Genomic DNA, 17,796 nt, shown 5'->3' with positions numbered 1-17,796 from the left:
CTAAGCTGGAGTGTCCCAGGTCAACTTCAGACTGCTGTGCAGAGAATTTCCAGCCAGTGGATCTTAGCTTGTTGGACTCCATGGGGTTGGGACCCGCTGAACAAAACCACTTGGCTCCCTGGCTTCAAGTCCCTTTCCAGGGGAGTGAACAGTTCTGTCTTGCTGGGGTTTCAGGTGCCACTGGGGTACAAAAAAAAAAAAAAAAAGAAAGAAAAAGAAAAATCTCCTACAGCTAGCTCAGTGTCTGCTCAAATGGCTGCCTAGTTTTGTGCTTAAAACCCAGGACCCTGGTGGTGTAGGGACCCAAGGGAATCTCCTGGTCTGCAGGTTGCAAAAACTGTAGGAAAAGCATAGTATCTGTGCTGAATAGCACCATCCCTCACAGCACAGTCACTCACGGCTTCCCGTGGCTAGGGGAGGGAGTTCGCTGACCCCTTGCACTTCCCGGGTAAGGTAACGCCCCACCCTGCTTCTGCTTGCCCTCCATGGGCTGCACTCTCCCTGTCTAACCAGTCCCAATGAGATGAACTGGTACCTCAGTTGAAAATGCAGAAATCACCTGCCTTCTGCATTGGTCTTGCTGGGACCTGCAGACAGGAGCTGTTCCTATTTGGCCATCTTGCCCGGAACCCCCAACTTCTACATTCTTAAGAGCTTTCATTTATATGGGTTCTCAGGAAAAGATGTTGGATTTTTTTTCCCAAAATGTTCTTACTGCACCTACTGATGCTATACGGTTTTTTCTTTTTATTGTATCAATATGTATACTCTTACCACTTCTGTTGACATTGTACTAAGCTAGGTATAGTAACTATGCAAAAGGAAGAAGTAAAACTGTTTTTATGCACAGCTGACAATCCTGTATGCAGGAAATCTTAAGGAATATACAAAAATGCTATCAGACTAACAAGTGAATTTAGTGAAGCTGCAGGATAAAATGTTGATACAAACAAAACAAAACGTGAACAGTCATGTGCTGCATAATGACATTTCAGTCAACAGATGCTATTACATACAGGTGGTGGTCTTATAGATTATAATAACATATTTTCACTGTACCTTTTCTATGTTTAGACACACAAATACTTATTGTGTTACAACTGCCTACAGTATTCTGTACAGTAATATGATGTACAGGTTTGTAGCCTACAAGCAGTAGGCTATACAACACAGCCGAGGTATGTGGTATGCTATATTATACATCCAGATTTGTGTAAGTACACTCTACGGTGTTCACACAATTATTAAATTGACTAACAAGGCATTTCTCCCCATTATGAAGCAACATGTGACTGTATTTCTACACACTGGCGAAGAACTGAAAATTGAAATTTAAAAAAAAAAAGCCATTTACAAAAACATCCAGTAAGAAACTACTTAGAGATACATTTAGCAAAATATCTGCAAGACTTATATACCAAAACTACAAAACATGGCTGAAATTAAAGACTTAATAGAGAACTATGCCATATATTAAGATTTGCCCATATTATTATTAAGATGTCATTATCTTCATGTTGATCTGCAGATTCAATGCAAACTCAATCAGCAGTTTTTGTAGAAACTGACAAGATAACTTTAAAACTTATATGAAAATGCAAATAATTCAGAAACGCTAACATGGTTTTAAAAAAGGACAAAGTCTTATATTATCTGATTTCTAGACTTACTATATAACTGTAGTAATACATATTGTGTGATATCAGCATAACGACAAACATACCAATCAGTGAAACCAAATTAAGTCCAGAAGTAGAAACACACCTACATGTTAATTCATTTTTAATAAAGGTATACTGTGACACCCCATCCTGCAAGACGGCTCTCAATCAATGATTCTGGCCTCCTGGTACTCATACCTTGTATCGCTCCCTCTCACTATACATACCCTTGAATAAGTTCCCTCCCATGCTGAATCAAGATTGGCCATGTGACCAATACAATATGGCAGAAGTGAAAATATGTGACTTGCAAGTCTAGATCCTAAAAGGCATTGCAGGTTGTGATGTGGTCTCTTGGATCACTTGCTCTGAGAGAAGCCAGTCACCATGTCGGGTGAACACCAGTCCTTCAGAGAGGCACACCTGAAGAGGAGCTGAGGACTCCTACCAAGAGTCAGCACCAACTTGCCAATTACGTTAGTGAGCCACCTTTGAAGCTTATCTTGATTTTAGTCAGCCTTAATACAAATAATTGCAGCCTTGCGAAATATCATGAGCTAGAACCCTCCAACCAAGCCACTCTCAAATCCCTGATCCACAGAAACTATGACAGAAAAAAAAAAATTATTATTATTATTGTTTTAAGCCAATAAAATTTGGGTCAACTGGCTATAGAAAAATAGATCATTAATACAGGGGCAAAAGTAATTCAATGCGTAAAAGATAGTATTATCAACAAGCCAAGCTGAGAAACAATGTTAACTTCAACTTTTATCTTTGTAATAGCCAAAAATCTAGAGACAACCCAAGTATCCATCAAGCAGTGAATAAATTGTGATATATCCAACTGCCTGAATACTTCTCAGTAATTAATGTAAGGAATGAACTACTTGCAACATGGATGAATCTCAAAAACACGTTCAGCAAAATAAGACAGACACAAAGAGTAATATTCTGTAATTCTACTTATATAAAAATCTAGAAAAGGCTGGGCACGGTGGCTCATGTCTGTAATCCCAGCACTTTGGGAGGCCAGGGTGGGCAGATCACCTGAGGTCAGGAGTTCGAGACCAGTCTGGCCAATATAGTGAAACCTCGTCTCTACTAAAACTACAAAAATTAGTTGGGCGTGGTGGCATGCGCCTGTAATCCCAGCTACTCAGGAGGCTGAGGCAGGAGAATTGCTTGAACCTGGGAGGCAGAGGGTACAGTGAGTTGAGATCGTACCACTGTACTCCAGTCTGCGCAGCAGAGACTCGGTCTCTTTAAAAAAAAAAAATCTAGAAAAGATAAAGTTACAGTGACAGAAAGCTGTTTGGGGCCAGTGGTGGTGGCACAGGGGCAATGGCTATGAAGGAGCATGAGGATACTTTTTGGGGTGATGAGAGTGATCTGTATCTTGATTGTGGTAAAAGTTGCATAGGTATACTTATTTACCAAAACTTACTGAACTGAATATCTAAAATAGATACATTTTATTACATGTAAATCACAGCTTAAAAAGTTAATTTATTTCAATGGGGGAAAGAGAGAAATTTCTCAGAATACCAGTTACATACTGATATGGTTTGACTCTGTGTCCCCACCCAAATCTCACCTTGAATTATTTATTTAGGAAATTTCTCAGAATATCAGTTACATACCAATATGCTTGGGCTCTGTGTCCCCACCCAAATCTCACCCTGAATTATTTATGTATTTATTTTTTATTTTTGAGACACAGTCTCTCTCTGTCACCCAGACTGGAGTACAGTGGTGCAATCTCAGCTCACTGCAATCTCCGCCTCCCAGGTTCAAGTGATTCTCCTGCCTGTCTCCCGAGTAGCTGGGAATACAGGCGCCCACCACCATGCCTGGCTAATTTTTGTATTTTTAGTAGAGATGGGGTTTCACCATGTTGGCCAGGCTGGTCTCGATCTCCTGACCTCATGATCCGCCTATCCTCAGCCTCCCAAAGTGCTGAGACCACAGGCATGAGTCACCACACCCAGCCTCACCTTAAATTTAATAATCCCCACGTGCCAAGGGCAGGGCTAGGTGGGGATAACTGAATCATGGGGGCAGTGTCTCCTATACTGTTCTCATGGTAGTGAATAAGTCTCACCAGATCTGATGGTTTGATAAGGGGAAACCTGTTTCACTTGATTCTCATTCTCTCTTTGCCTACTGCCATCCATGTAAGATGGGACCTGCTCTTCTTTGTCTTCTGCCATGATTGTGAGGCTTCCCCAGCCACATGGAACTCAAAGTCAAATTAAATCTCTTTCTTTGTATATTGCCCAGTCTCAGGTATGTCTTTATCAGGAGCGTGAAAATGAACTAATACACATACATAGTGAGGACATTATAAAGGAGACATAATGGCAAATATTGTTATTCTGAATCAAGCATTTGCAAAGTATTTTCTAGGTACCAGTTCCGTACTAGGTGTCAAGGAAATAAAAATGAAAAGTATGTGTTTTCCATCCTTAAGGAGCTTATAAAGGAGAAAGAAACAAATAACTACAAAACAATGGGAATAAAGCTGGTACAAGACAAAATTAATGGGCTGGGGAAGGATGGACGAACACAGGAGACTCCAGGACAGTTGTTTTCATTCTGACTAGCTCATATGAAGAGCTTAGTAAAAAACTGAATAGGAATATTCCAGCTATAATGCTTAGAAGGACATTCCAAGCAAAGGAAACAGCTTAAGCAAATACACTAAAGAATTAAATCACACATCCTCTCCAGCACCTGTTGTTTCCTGGCTTTTTAATGATTGCCATTCTAACTGGTGTGAGATGGTATCTCATTCTGGTTTTGATTTGCATTTCTCTGATGGCCAGTGATGATGAGCATTTTTTCATGTGTCTGTTGGCTGTATGCATGTCTTCTTTTGAGAAATGTCTGTTCATAGCCTTTGCCCACTTTTTGATGGGGTTGTTTTTTTCTTGTAAATTTGTTTGAGTTCTTTGAACACTTTTACACTGTTGGTGGGACTGTAAACTAGTTCAACCATTATGGAAAACAGTATGGCAATTCCTCAAGGATCTAGAACTAGAAGTACCATATGACCCAGCCATCCCATTACTGGGTATATACCCAAAGGATTATAAATCATGCTGCTATAAAGACACATGCACACGTATATTCACTGCGGCACTATTCACAATAGCAAAGACTTGGAATCAACCCAAATGTCCATCAGTGACAGACTGGATTAAGAAAATGTGGCACATATACACCATGGAATACTATGCAGCCATAAAAAAGGATGAGTTTGTGTCTTTTGCAGGGACATGGATGCAGCTGGAAACCATCATTCTTAGCAAACTATCACAAGAATAGAAAACCAAACACCGCATGTTCTCACTCATAGGTGGGAACTGAACAATGAGATCACTTGGACTCGGGAAGGGGAACATCACACACCGGGGCCTATTATGGGGAGGGGGGAAGGGGGAGGGATTGCATTGGGAGTTATACCTGATGTAAATGACGAGTTGATGGGTGCTGACGAGTTGATACGTACAGCACACCAACATGGCACAAGTATACATATGTAACAAACCTGCACGTTATGCACATGTACCCTAGAACTTAAATAATTAAAAAAAAAAAAGAATTAAATACAAAAGATCTAGGGATACTACATAGCTCGGCATTTGTCATGTTAAAGAGCTTATATTTTATCTAGTAAGCAATGGGGAGAAGACAAAGTGATTTAAAAAAATTAATATGATTAGATTTGTATTCTGGAAAAACAACTGGCAGTATGCAAAATGGACTGAAGAAAGGAGACTAGAGGCAGGAAGAATAGCTAGGAAGCTACTGCAATAGCTCCAGTGCGAGATGACATGGGCCTGTACAGGAGCACCAGGGCTGAAGAGGGGCAATACTTTTCTGAGGATAAAACTGACAGGACTCCATAACTGATAAGAAGCTACTAAGAGGAATGAAGAAGATTCAGTGATAACTCCTAGGTATCTAGCCTGAGCAAGTAAGTGGTTGATAGCCTACCTCCAATTAAGACAGGAAACACAAAAGGAGGTTTAAAAAGAAAGATACTACTTTCTTCCAAAACTTAACTGTGAGATTCCTATGGGAAGAATAGGTAAGGATATCTGATAGATATTTTAAAAGCCAACTCTGGAGGTTCCGTAGAAACCAATGGACTAGAAGTACACACTTGGGAGTCAATGCTGGTCAAGACGGTACCATTGAAGCCATAGCAGTGGATGAGGTCAACCAATGAGAAAGAGAAGCAAGGTAAGAACTGGCTGAGCCTTTAAAAATAACCACATTTTTGAAAATGTAGAGTGAGGAATGTATTATTTGGAATAATACATTTTGAAAATGTATTATTTGGAGAGGTTTGTGTTGGGCACTAGGCATCTTATACCTCTATCTGGATTAGGTGATTCCATTTCACGGGGAAAAAAAAATGGTTTCATTTCCATGAAAAGAAAAATACTGACAGCTAAACACAAGAGCATATATTTCACGTAAAAGGATGCCCACATCCCTAGCCCCCTTCCAGGCCTCTTAAGTCTGGGGATCGCTGTCATTTTAACAAGATGTGAATTCACCGTCTCTCTAATCCAAAAATGCATATCTTCCAAGACAGAATCCTAATATAGCAAGGATCATTTATATTCCCCAAATGCCTCCAGCTTTTCTAGGGCAACAGAAACTGGGGAAAGAACTCAGAGATGGTCATATTATTTTGAGTATTCTGCAACAACAAAATATTTGGCCCCTGTTCCTCAACTAAAATGGCAAGACATTCAAGTTCCAAAGCCATTTTTCACACAGTATGTACAGAAAATTTTATTTACACCTAACAAATGCCATGGGTCATGAATGTATACACATAGGCACACTCACAAATATAATAATCAAATAGGTCACACAAGAAAGCATACACACAAATGAATTCCCAATAAGAATATAAGTTAATTTTTCTTTCTAAGGGGAATTAGTTCTAACTCATTACTGCCAAGTTAGAAAACCTCTATGCTCTTCCAAGCAAAACCCATGCCTTTTTATGGAAATCTCTTGTGCCCTGCACTCCCAACACAGCACCAGAAAATTTCTTACTCTGGTTAAGATTCCCTGACAAATATGGAAGATAGGAATAAACATTACACTATGTTTAAATTTTAAGTCAATTTTGAGTCCCTAACATTATGGTCCAAGTTATAACATAACTCTTCATTTTTCCTTCAGGAAGCCTACTTCTAATATTTACAAAAATAAAATGACTTGATTGTCTTTGTGAAGCGAACTGATCCCAACTTTGTTGTTTCTGCAATTTTTAACATAAATGAATGTATTACAGATGAAAGTTTCTCCTGTAGAAATGAACTTATAAAACAAAATTCATTAAAGGAAATTTAGTGATTAGAAATTTTGGAGAAAAATTTTTTACATTAAGGAACAATGAAGATAGTTTCTTAAGCAGTATATTGTTGTTTATCTTTAAATATTTACAGGGATCATAAATATTTAAAACTGACAACTCACCACAACATGCTGGGGGGGAGGGGAGTGAATATGGAAATCATGGTAAGATTTAACTTTCCAAAACAAAGGACAATGCTCTTCAGAGTACATCAAAAGAAAAACTGAACTTTTTGGTAATATGAAATCACATAAATATACCAATACACAAACCAGAGAGAGCTGAACAAAAGAACAGAGAGATGGAATGTATGAAAGAAAGAGGTAAAGAGGACAGACCCAGAGGTTTCACCAGCTATCTGATGGGAGTGTAGAAAGAACACCAGACCCAAAGTAATAGTAGAATAACATTTCTAGAGATAAACTTAGAATAAGTTAGGAATCATCAGATTCAAATACCCAATGAATGCCTAACACTGTGGGAAGAGGAAAGAAAAAAGATTCTTGCACCTGAACATATTGTAGTTAAAATTCCAAACTACTAAACACGAAGACAAAATCCTAAAAAGCTTGTAGAAAGAAAAAACATATTCCCCTCCCCTTGAATATAGGCAGGGTTAGCAACGAACAAAATTCAGTCAACATGGTGCTATCTGAATTCTTAAGCTAGGTTAGAAAAGGCATCAGAGCTTCCTCCTGAATTTTTTCTCTTTGGGGATACGTATCTATGGAGTCCTAAGTGTTAGGCTGCCATGCAATCACCACTTTGGAGAGACCACAGAGAAAGACATGGTTGCGGGAGTCCCAGCTGTTTCTGTCTTCCTACATCTGTGAATAATAAAGGCTTCAAGATGATCCCAGACAGCAACCATCTTACTGCAACATCATGAGAGACTTAGATTCACCCAGCTGAGCTACTCCCTAATTTCATACCCAAGATATTTTGAATTTCTTGCAGTGTACTAAAAAACAATCTCAAAGAAACAAAGAACAGATCAACAAACTGAAAATAAAAGGAAAGATGTCAGACAATCCATGTATATGAATACGTTAATATTAATTTACATTAACAGCACTCAATAGAAAAATAAAATTTAAATATAAATCAAAGCATACAAAGCAAAACTTGACAGAATGGGAATCGTGAATAGAATTTAACAGAACTTACTCAGTAAATGATAGAAAGGAAAGACAAAACCAGGAAGGATATATAGAAGATTTGAGCAGATAAAGAATCAACTTAACCTAACAGACATATAGAACACCACACCCAACAACTGCAAACTATACATCCTTTTCCAGTGTACATGGATAATTTACTAGAATAGACCATGCTGAGCCATAAATCAAGTCTCAAGAAATTTCAATGGACTGAAATCATACAGAGTATAATTTCTAACCAACATGAAATTAAACTAGAAATCAGCATAAAAATATAACCGCATTATCCCCAAATGTTTGTAAATTAAACAGAATTCTAAATAACCCATGGGGGAAGAAAGAAATCAAGATGGAAATTAAACAATTTGAATTAAATAATAATTAAAATGTAACATATCAAAAATTACTGGAGCTAGCAGGGCATGGTGGCTCACTCCTGTAATCCCAGCACTTTGGGAGGCCAAGACAGGTGGATCACTTCAGGTCAGGAGTTCAAGACTAGCCTGGCCAACATGGTGAACCCTGTCTCCACTGAAAATACAGAAATTAGCCAGGTGTAGTAGCATGCGCCCGTAATCCCAGCCATCTGGGAGGATGAGACACAAGAATTGCTTGAACCAGGGAGGCGGAGGTTGCAGTGAGCCGAGCCGAGATCGCGCCACTGCACTACAACCTAGGTAACAGAGCGAGAGCGTCTCAAAAAAAAAAAAAAAAAAAGAAAAGAAAAAAGAAAAGAAAAGAAAAAAAGAAAACAGTATACTTGACTTATATGAGGCAAATTTTTTATGAATAGCTGATTCTGTGTTTTCTTGTTTTAAATGCTGAAGTCAGTATTTAAAAACAACAGAATTCCTGAAATACAGTAACTTTCATTTGTGGCAATCTACTCTAAAAACATATCTAGATATGGACATCTAGCCCTTTGAATTCAATCCTCACACAACAGTATGTTTCAGCTGGGCGTGGTGGCTTTCACCTTTGAGGCTGGAGAGTCGCTTGAGTCCAGGAGTTCTATGGTGCAGGGAACTGTGACTGCACCACTGTACTCCAGCCAGCCTGGGTGACAGAATTAAGACCCTGACTCTTAAAAAGAAAAAAAAAAAAGACAAATTCATTCCTGGGTAATCTAATTGTTCAGAAACTTCTTTACAGGACTGTTTCTTGGTATTGGCTACTTATTGGGTGGTTTCAGCTCTACTCGCCCATGTAAACAAAAGAAAGAGAATTCCTCTTCTATTCTACACTCCTTTAAGTATCTGAAGACAGTTATTTTCCTCACTTCTTTTTCCATAAACAGTCTCCTTTTTCAAATTAAGTTTCAAACTCTATTATCATTCTAGTCTCCTCTGCAAAAGCTTCAATTCTCTCTCTTAAAAGCAACGCATGCTTGATTAGCACAATTAGAAGATATTACTAAAAGGCTTATAAGAAAAAAAGAGCAGTCACAATCTCAATCTACAAGAGCTACTTTAAACTTCTACCTGCCTGTTTCTTTGGGTGTTTCCCTTAATATTTCCAAATAAAATTCATACTGGAATCTCTTCATTTTTGCATTTGGATATTGCTATCATATAGATGAGAATTTTAGCTCTCTTAACACACAGCGTAGTATATTAAGATTACATTTCTTTTATCATATAATTTGTGTTTATTCTGGAATTATCAACATAATTTCCCACCCTGTCAAATCGGCCAGATACTCTATCAATTTCATTCCCATCTCTCCCCACCCTCCAAAAAATTCTTTTTGGATCTTCTATAATCTGTATCAGTTGTTCCCTAGGTCTGTAAATATTTGTCAACCTAGGACTTTCTTATGTACTAGTTTAGAACTATAATATTTACAAAAGTGCTACCACTATTTGCTACCAGTCCTCCAGAAAACAAGGGGCTTGCCCTGGTACATCCATGTCTTGCCTAAGTACACTATTTAGTTCACTGAACAGCGTGAATATATAATATAAAGCTCACGAGAATTTTAAGAGAAAGAAACACTAAATTATGGATCATACTCAGTACTGTGCCATCACTTTTTGGTATAAGCACCAAAAACTTACTAGTAATACTTTTTTAAAAAACACTTTTAAAAATACAAGGTTTCCACAATTTCCCAGGTTTACGTATTTCCCCTCTTCTTCCTTATGCATTAAAAGGGAACACATATTCTACTGTTTTAAAGAAATGTATCCATATCTATATCCCCAAATAAATCTTTACCACAATCTTTAGTAAAGTATGACTGATTCATTGCACCTTTGTAATTCTCTAAATATTCAAGTAAAGGATTAAAATATTTAATCCAACCATCTCACATATTCAAGAGTAAAATTTTTGGCAAGTTTGACAAGTGGTCTTGATAGGCTTGATGTACTATTATGACAACAGATACAATAATCTACCATTTGAAATTATTCCCTGAACAAAAATGTGTTAGTGTATGCACTTTTCTCTCTTTTATAAAAATCTGCCACATTTTTAGTTATATCTCCTTTTTCATTCATATTGTTTATCTCTGCCCTTCCTCTTTTACTTTTGGTCAATTTTACCAGGTTGGTTACTTTTACTAGTCTTTTTCAAAAAAAACCAACTTTGGTTGTGTTGATGTTTCATTGTAGACCTCTTTTCTATTTCTTTAATTTCTGCTTTTATGTTTATTATTTATTTCCTTTCTTTAGTCTATTCTAATGCTTTTCCAACTTAAGTTGGATACCTGCCTCAATAATTGCAGCCATTTTTGTTGTTTCTGTAACAGAGTCTCAACTCTGTCACCTAGGCTGGAGTGCATTGGCATGATCTTGGTTTACTGTAAACTCTGCCTCCTGAGCTCAAGCAATCCTCCCACTTCAGCCTTTAGAGTAGCTGGGACTACAGGTGTATGCTACCACGTCCGGCTAAATTTTTTGTATTTTTGATAGAGACAGGGTTTTTGCCATCTTGCCCAGGCGGGTCTTGAACTCTTGGGCTCAAGTTATCCACCCACCTCGGCCTCCCAAAGTGCCGGGATTACTGGAATGCTTAAATGAGCCTGGGCCCATTTTTCTTTCCTAATTAACATCTCAGATCCTCCATTAGGGGTCACTTTCCTTCTACCTAAAGTATATCTTTTGGAGTGTTTCTTAGTGCCGTACAAGCGGTGAGAACAAAAAAAAAAACTCCCAGTTTTATTTATCTGAAAACTTTGCTTCACTCTTCAAAGATATTTTAGCTTTAATAGTTATTTACTCTGAGTACACTGTAGTTACTGTTCTACCATCTTTTGATTTCTACTTTCCTTTCAGTAAGTCAGCTGCTAGCCTAATTGCAGAGCTTTTGAAAGTGATCTGTCTTGTCCCTTCTGGTTATTTTTGAGATCTCTGATCATCTGCAAATTTAACTATGAAGACTTCAGGTTTAGATTTCTATTTACTCTGATTAGGATTTACTTGACTTCTTGAATTTGTATCTTTTTGCAGTTTCGGAAATTCTAATTGAAATCTCCTTAAATACTGTATCTACTTGGCTTTTCCTCATATCTGAAATTCTGGTTATTAGACCTTTTCATGCTCTTCTTGGAATAGTTAAGACGTAGACAAGGCTGCTGTTAAGAAGAGACTCAAAAGTGGCTTAACCAAAATTCAGGGTTATTTTCCTCTCACAGGACCGTCTTGTTTGGCAGCTAGGCAGTCTGAGACAGCCAGGTTCTTACGTCTTATTGCTCTATCATCCTTAAGAGTATTGCCGTCTTCTACATAGGGAAAAATATCTCATCGCCATGTTTACATTCCAGTTCACAGAAAGGAAGAAAGAGAAAGAAAATGGCATATCCCCTTTCCTCTTACAGGCATGACCTAGAAGTTACACATATTTCAATTTGCATCCCAAATTACCAAAGCCTTGTCACACAGTCAAACCTTACTATCAGGAAGGCAATGAAATGGAAGTTTTAGCTAGGCAACAGAGCATCCAACTAATATACTTATTATACTTATAATAACACTACTTATTAACCACAGAATGGTATCAGGGAAAACTAGCAATTTAGGCTATGGTTGTCCAATTTTCTTTTCTTTTTATAAATTTTCCATTTCTGTCTCTTTTATTTGGTTAACTTTGGTCTCATTCTGTTGCCCAGGCTGGAGTGCTGTGGCACAGTTCACTGCAGCCTTGACCTCCTAGACTCAAAGGATCCTCATACCTCAACCTCCCAAATAGCTGGGACTACAGGCACACACCACTATGCCCAGCTAATTTTTGTATTTTTTTGTAGAGATGGGATTTCACCATGTTGCCCAGGCTGGTCTCGAATTCCTTGGGCTTAAGTGATCCACCTGCCTTGGCCTCCCAAAGTGCTGGGATTACAGATGTGTGTCACTGTGCCCAGTCTACATATTTCATTTCTAAAAGTTCTCCCCCACCCACAAAAAAGCTATTTGTAACTTCTCATAATCTCATTATCTTTCTCAGTATTGTAAAATGGTTAAAAGCCTGACTTTAGGACCCATACTGCCTGGCTAGAATCCTGGTTCTACCACTTTACTAACCTTGGTCAAGTTATATCCCCATTCTCTGCTTCATTCCTTCACCTGTAAAATGGGGATAATAATAATCCCTACTTTAGAGTTTTGTGAGGATTAATTAACACATAAAGTACTGGAACAGTTCAAGGTTCCAACTGATAGCTACAAAATGTTAGCTATCATAATCCCACCATTCTTATATTTTTAATCTTTACCTTGCTAAACACACTGATTTTAAATTCCTGTCTAATAATTCCAAAATATGAAGTCAATGGGAGTCCAATTCAGTTGTCTGTTATCTTGGCTAGTCCATATTTTCAGTGTCTTTTTCTTTTAGAGTTCTGTGATCTTTTACTGTGATGTGCATTTGCTTCTGCCAAGTGCCTGGGGTTACTAGTGACCAGAATTACTTTGAACCATAGTCAAATTTTAAGATATTTTTGGGCTAACCCAGAAAGTGCGATTTAGATATGGAAACATAAAGGCTAGGGTATAACTATAAAATGTCAAAGAATAACAACCCCCAAACTTGCACCCCCACTTCAACTTAGTGCCAACATTTGCGACAGTCTAGTTTCCTTGGAGTTGGCAGGAAGAGGCGTGGGGAGGGGTGCACAGACACTCAGTGGGATGTCTCCTCATAGACTGAGCTTCGTCTCCTATCCTCTTATGTCTGTGAAGGCAATGAAACCATAAGCCCAGGTTTAGCTAGTTCAGTAGGTGCCATCAAGACAAAAATAGGCTCTGAGTGCTGGTTCTAGCTTTCACTTACTTTTTAGCCTTTGAGCATGTCTCATAAATGTCAGTTCCTCGATATTGTTCCTTTAGGTTTACAGTTGTAAAAGGGACCTTCATTTAAAAAATCTTACATGGCCAATATACACATCTTCACAAGTGAGAAGTCATAAACCTACATTTTTTTTTTTTTTTTTGAGACGGAGTCTTGCTCTTTTTGCCCAGACTGGAGTGCGATGGCACGATCTTGGCTCACTGCAACCTCCGCCTCCCAGGTTCAAGCAATTCTCCCGCCTCAGCCTCCCAAGAACTGGGATTATAGGTGCGGGTCACCATGCCCAGCTAATTTGTATTTTTAGTAGAGACGGAGTTTCACCATGTTAGCCAGGCTGGTCTCGAACTCCTGACGTCAAGTGATCCGGCCGCCTCGGCCTCCCAAAGTGCTGGGATTACAGGAGTGAGCCACTGCGCCCAGCCATGAACCTATATGTGATGAAAACATTTCTTTATAATATTCTCAACATAAAATGATGAATATTAGTTTGTTATCAACAATATAATCTATAATAGTGTGATAATTTAATCACAGAATACTACTTTGTATTTTCTATCACCATTTTTTTAAAGAGTAGAGAAACAGGAGAGGAGGGTAGGAGTGTCAGAATCACCTGGGCGAAGAACCACTACCCTCCAGGCAAAGAATCTGTCAGTTCCTTTTCTTTTCCACTACATGACTCTAGTCTAAGCAACCTCCTGGGACTACTGAAATAGCCTCTTAACTAGTCCATTGTTGCTCACTTGGGTTCCTCTACATTGCAGCCACAATGGTCTTTTCAAAACAGAAAATTCAATGATTTCATTTTGCTCATAGGGTAAAGATTAAACTCCAAGTCCTCAAAGCTCCTAATGATTTGGCCTGTATCAACTTCATCTTGCGCCATATCCCTATTTACTCTCTATGACAGTCACACTGGCCATCTTTCAGTTTCTTAAACCTGATATGCTCCCTTCTGCCACAGGGCTTTTGTAGAAGCTATTCCCTTTGCCTGCAATGACTTCTTCCTTCTCCACTTAGTTAATAATGCCTGCTCTTTTCCTTGGACCTGAGCACAAGTATTAATTCCATAAGATATCCTTCCCTGACCCCTTTGAGTCAAAACTTTATATACTCTTATAGTATTGGACATTTTTCCTAAGCAATACTGATCACAGATGCAAATCAATGCTTTCTTTAAATCTCTGTGATTTACCTAAATTAGACTGTTGAATACCACACAAATTATTTGCCACATATAATAATCTCAGAATTACTGTTAAAACCTGTAATTAGTAAAAACTAATTTACATTCTATTTTTAGAATATCTGCAATGTGACCTGAGTTCTTACATTCAATGACTACCATGTTGTTATACATAAGGAGTTTTTAACCTAATTCGTTATCAAAAAAAGTCTAAGACAGATTGTTTCAATGATTCCAGATTTTACATATGGAAACTAATAAATACATGCACGTATGGAAACTAATAAACACATGCACATGTTGCATGGCTGTGCATTGCCACACAGAACTGTACAAATAATCCCTAAATGACAGTTTTTGCAGTATTAGTATAAATACTTAATTTGAGAAGAGAGTCATCATTCTGAATTTTTTTCTGAAAGATAACTAAGAAAGTAAACATTTTTGTGAAATTCAAATATAATAGCTTTGTTTACCCTACTGTGAATTTTCATGTCATGAGGCAAACAACACTTGTACTGTTTCGAAGACTTCAACAAAAGATTATACAAAATTACATCCTTCCTGTATGCTTTGTCTCAATGCATTAAAAAAATATTCTCCCTTTGTTGATTTCAGTTTAAACTGTCAGTCATCAAGGTTACATATGTCATCAGATTGAGCCATCTTCTCTCTTCAGAGAAACAAGTATTTTAGAAACAAATGAAAATACTTTCAAGACAAACCCAAAGGTTACTAAAATTGTTACTTTAAATCATTTTAAATCTCCAAAGTAAAATATATTCTTCATATTAAAATGATTTAAAAGAAAGATGGTCTCCTTTGACTATAACTTTTCCTCCTAAACGTTTAATACTGGGAATGTTTCTAATTACCAGAATAAGGGGTGAATATCACGGTATCCAAAAATATCCTATACTCTGTGCCTTTAGGAACTACATGTGCTCTTGGATCCATGAGCTGTCAAAAAAAAACAGTGAATGCGTATCCTGTTTTAGCAACATAGCAAATGATCAAAAGCACATCACCAGTAAATGTTTGACTAAGAGAAGTGGAAATGAAAGACTGCTTTTTACATGTCTTACCATCTACTTAAGTGAATATTCTTCAGTAACTATTAATCATCGCAGACAAAACATTTGTAAACCATGCAGAAAAATTTTAAGGCCATGACTAATACTTTCTAGGTTGACCACAATACATTATTTTCCTTAAAAGATACATTTGGCCAGGTGTACTAAATTATGCCAAGTATAGTTAAGTATACCAATTCTGGAATCTTGATAGATACATTTCCATAAATAGAGGTATTCACTCTAACTTTATTACCTTAACAGCACTGCCACATAAACTATATATGACCAAAACTAAAGCATGCCAAAGCTAATGAAAAAGTATGAATTTGGAGTAATTGTAAGCAAAAATGCATAATTATAACTAAAGTTTCTGGTATCTTTGTTTCTTAAACTATTATCCAGCTAAAATGTTATAACCTTTTCTTGAAGGGAAAGTAAAAACATGTAACCAACAGCAACTAAATTTTATATATCATTCTGTCACTTACAAAGCTCTTTCGAAACTTTTTATATTTTAGGTAATCAAAACCAAAACTATATGTCATTACCCCCACTATAAAGAAACATACAAGGCTTAACTTGGATTAAATGACTTAAGCATAAAGTAACTGGGAAGCTGTATTCAAACCTACGTCTCTAGATCTTAAATGTTGCTCTCTTTAGAATATATTATGCTGTTATATAACAACAACACAACAATAATAATGGTAAACATTTACTGAGTGCTTACCATGTGCCAGGAAGTGCTGTAAGAAATCCTCACAATAAGCTTACGAGGCAGATACTAGTAATATCCCCAAAGTCACATATCTAGGAAGAAAAGCCACGATTTAAACTCAGGCAACCTGCTTTCAGGGTTCACAATCTAACATGCTAAATTGCCTGTATTCATTCATGTACATAAAGTTGTATATGCATAGAATACCTTTGGGAAGGAAGCTGAGGAATGACGGGACATGGAAAGAAAAGACATTTTCCTCTGTGTACTTTGTATGTACTTCTTGAAACCCAGGGAGAGGAAGGGGGTGTAGGTAGACAGAATGTTTATAGACATGGAATTCCAGAAAAAAGGCAGAGATTCAAGAAACTCCGTGATCTGTGATGATCTAATGGAAAAACTGTATTTTTAAAAATGTCTAGGTGGCCTGAGCATTTACTGTGAAAGGTTGAGAGAGGAAAGGACTTAGTATATATGTGTGTCTGTGTGTGTGTGTGTGTGTGTGTGTGTGTGTGTGTGTGTGTGTGTTTTGGAGATGGAGTCTCACTTTGTCGCCCAGGCTGGAGTGCAGTGGTGCAATCTCAGCTTACGGCAACCTCCACCTCCTTGGTTCAAGCGATTCTTCGGCATTAGCCTCCCAAGTAGCTGGGACTACAGGCATGTGCCACCACGCCCAGCTAATTTTTTTGTATTTATAGTAGACAGGGTTTTACCATGCTGGTCAGGCTGGTAATGAACTCCTGACCTCAGGTGATCCGCCCTCCGTGGCCTCCCAAAGTGCTGGGATTACAGGCGTGAGCCACTGCGCCTGGCCCATATATGGTTTTAAATAGCAGGCTATAAAAGTTCCTCCATGACATCCTATGAACTTGAAACTTTCCTATCAGATGAGAAAAGCCACCTAACGCTTTTGAACAAGAGCTTGAAGAGAAAAATGAAAGCTCTATGAGTACTCTGTAGATTGCAACAGAAGAATGAAAAACTAGAGAAGGAAGATCAGTTAGGAGGGCAAGGAAGCAAATCTTTTTTCTAAGTGCCTTTTTCTTAGCCTTTAGCAATCTTCAAGGCAGATATTTTCTCCCCTTCAAAATGCAGATAAATTATAGATGCCATTCCTACTGCCCAGAACAATAGTTGGGAAACAGTAGATGCTCAATAAACATTTACTGAAAGAAAAAAAGGGCTGATCTTGGATTCAAAGCTAGGTTTTATCTAACACTAATGCCTAAGACTTTTCCCACTATATTCGGTAATTCAATTAATCCAAGCAATCTTTAAAATCTGGTGAGACCCTTTAAGGTAGGGGGCTAATCTTAAAGTAAG

The 17,796-nt window shown here is 37.8% G+C and overlaps 1 protein-coding gene across 2 annotated transcripts in view; it reads right to left on the bottom strand.

The window, feature by feature from the left end:
* RAP1A (RAP1A, member of RAS oncogene family) overlaps nt 1–17,796 on the bottom strand; it is a 95,200-nt gene that overhangs the window by 33,915 nt on the left and 43,489 nt on the right. The window contains exon 1 of one of the 2 annotated variants that reach the window (XM_010359075.2): nt 16,486–16,558. The exons of the other annotated variant lie outside the window; for it this stretch is intronic. The gene's annotated coding sequence lies outside the window, so the exon portion shown is untranslated. Of the gene's footprint in view, nt 1–16,485; nt 16,559–17,796 lie in introns of those variants that run through there. 2 annotated transcript variants of the gene reach the window in all.

Source organism: Rhinopithecus roxellana, chromosome 8 (assembly GCF_007565055.1).
Source record: "Rhinopithecus roxellana isolate Shanxi Qingling chromosome 8, ASM756505v1, whole genome shotgun sequence".
Lineage (NCBI taxonomy): Eukaryota > Metazoa > Chordata > Mammalia > Primates > Cercopithecidae > Rhinopithecus > Rhinopithecus roxellana.
This window is presented reverse-complemented; position numbering and strand designations above follow the sequence as displayed.